Below are 3,172 nucleotides of genomic sequence, written 5' to 3' on the forward strand. Positions count from 1 at the left end.
GCTACGGGCATGACACATACAGCTGAGCAACTTGATAGAAATGTGAAACTATTGATTTTACCTCAGGCTGCTTCCGAAGATACAGGGTCGATCTTTGAGTATGTCCTATAATACCGTACCGTCTTAGAAGTACCGGTATACCAGAAGACACTTTGATGCGGTCTGTGCGAAAAAAAAAAACACACACAAAGGTACGGGGCTCCGCCGTTCTGCAAAGCCGGGGCACAAAGAATGCATAGATTTAAAAAAAAAACGCAGACTTATCTTGTCGTAATGTATGAATTATGAATCCAGGACAACATATCACATCGTCTACCGATACACCCACACAGTGACCCATTTTTTATATAATTCCAAAACAGACTTTTTTTGTATTCCAACGAATACAATTTTTTGTATGCCTACAAAAATTGTATATTCACATCATATATTCACATCATATATCAACAAATGTATCGGTATTTGTTGTGTATCATTTCATTTTTTGGAAGATACGCCTTTGTTACATGCAAAATATCATGGGGTAGGAATTAATGTTCAGACTGTTAACAATCAGGATATTACAATAACTCTGCCTGCATACAAAGTCTCTGTTCTCAACACATCGCGTTTCTAAGCCCCGGTCACAACCCGCCGTACGTGCTTCTGCGTGCTGTCTACGTGCAAAAACGTGGGCAAACGTAGGGCATCCGTGCGTGGTTAGTACCCCCTCCGTACGGAATCCTACGGATTTGGGAGCACGCAGACACGACGTAGAACTTTAAGTGCATGTAAAACTTTTTCTACGTGCGGTCTGCGGATTCACCACCCGTGCGTGCGAGTACGTGCGACGCGCGTGCCCCTTACATACGTAACAAGAATTCCGAGATTTCATACCTCCATGAAATATGGGCTTGATATGTAAATGTAAATTTCCTCTTTAATTATGCAAATTACCTCCGCATTAACATGATATATGCATCGTGATGTATGTTAACTTTTGAGTAACTTACAGATGTCCCAAGTATGACATTCCCATTATTCACCATTAAGAAATCATAGAATTTTTGCATAAATTATGCAAATTATGTCATCATTTGCATAATCAGTATCTGTTGATGTTCTGCCTGCCATAGGTTACATACATTACATGTATGAAAGTAGTATAATGTAAAACACTGTAATCATAGAATTTCCTCATTAATTATGCAAATAAAGTCCCCATTTGCATAATTTGCATTTAATCATGTACATCTCTCTCTCAGCTACCTACCTACCAAAAATGATGAAAATATGTTGTTCCTATCTGGACTTATTGGCTTTTAAACATTTTGCCAGAAAGTGCCCTGCAGTTCCAGAACAAGCTGCTAGGGGGACCAAACTCACACCACTTATTCCTGACAGGAAAAGCTATCAGTCACTAAAAATTCAAGACCATAGCATGTTCAGGACAAAAGATACAAAAACCGGAAGTTCTGCTGCAGTACCAAGGTCATCCACCAGGAGGCCCATATTTGACCTTGACGTTTGTCTTCCTAAGATTTACCAACATACCAAATATCATCATAAACCATAAAGGCGTTCTGAAGTTATGCTGACCACAATGTTGCGGAAACACAGACAGACACACACACACACACACAGACACACACACAGACATACATACATACAGACAGACACGCCAAAAACAATACCTCCATTTTTCATGGAGGTAATTAAGAAGCACGTGTGAGTACGGCCTCCTTACGGTAAAGTTGCAATCGCACAGAGATCGTACGTTGTAAGCACGTACAACTCACCACGTGCACTTGCGCAACGAACGATGCACGCAACCGCCCACGGCCAGACGTGCGAGTGACGTGCGTCGACGCCACTCCTTCCCCACGTTTTCAGAAAAACGTAGCAGACGTAGCCTCCCAATAAAACGTACGGACAAAAAGCACGTACGGCGGGTTGTGACCAAGGCTATAAGCGTCGGGCTATAACTTTATGAATGTTCTCATTCGCATCTTTGTTCAGAACAATTACACGAAGTATTCAAAGGCAGTAGCAAGAGCGGAAACCGGTAGTATTACTTTTCTAAAACCATTTCTATTTATACAAAATTAACCAAATTTGTAACAGTTAGTTATAAATACTGATTAAAACGAGCAGAACTATATGTATCTGTAACCCAGTTACTGTGTAGTTTCCCTCCATCCATACCCATGTGTTGAAATGATGGGAATGATGCCTACCTTATGGATTCCAATGGGATAATTGCTGGGGATCTATGTGATAGACCAAACTTAAGAGTCATTGCATGAGAAAACCAGGCAAACATCACCAAAACCCGGAACATGGGGGTCAGCCAAATCCGCTCATATTTTGTATGTGGGATAGGTATGGGGAAGTATTAACAGCCATATGATTAAAACTCCCTGGGTGTGCTTTGTATCAGAGTTCTGGAGACCCCCTTGGAGACCCTCAAAATCCCCCATATTTCGTATCAAAATTATGAAAATTACGATCGCTGCCCCGCAATTTCTATCAGGGAAAACAATAGTGCTGTTTGATTTCCATATATACCTATGTCTTACGTCTTTCATAACAAAATTTGAGACTTGGGCATTGATGTTTAAAGGGTGTACATGGGGGTTGAAAGAACCATTAAAAGCAGAATTTTTGCATCTTTAAATTTTAGTCATTTTTATGAGGCATTAACTCCGACTCACAGTGGCTTTGGTGAACACTTTTACTTTTTCTGGATAGAGGACCATCTACTTAGTAAAAAACAATTGTCATTGACGTGGGACACACATACTGGGAGTCGTGGGAGGAGGGTCTTTTGGGGGATTTTTCGTTTTTTAAAAAATGGTTCAAGAAGCAATGACATGTGATTGCACAGAAAGATTTAGCCGGATCTTTACCCAACTGAATAAAAACTATGCAGATGCAATATGAATACTACCACAATGCAAAGGAAGTCATGTGGGCTCTGCATGGGTAATTTGGGGATGCTTGAAATAGAATTATGTTCAATTTGTACATATTTTTCCCAATTGTCGATACTATTTTTTGCTGGATTGATTATTGAAATACAGTGGCATTAATAGCTATTATCTAGGAAGGCCTCAATGATCAGAGGCTCTGTATGGGGGTTAGGAGGACACTAGTCATGTAACATGCTTTGATAGCTGGGTGCTGAAAGTTT

Source organism: Branchiostoma belcheri, unplaced genomic scaffold (genome assembly GCF_001625305.1).
Source record: "Branchiostoma belcheri isolate BF01 breed outbred unplaced genomic scaffold, Haploidv18h27 scaffold63, whole genome shotgun sequence".
NCBI classification, from domain to species: Eukaryota; Metazoa; Chordata; class Leptocardii; order Amphioxiformes; family Branchiostomatidae; genus Branchiostoma; species Branchiostoma belcheri.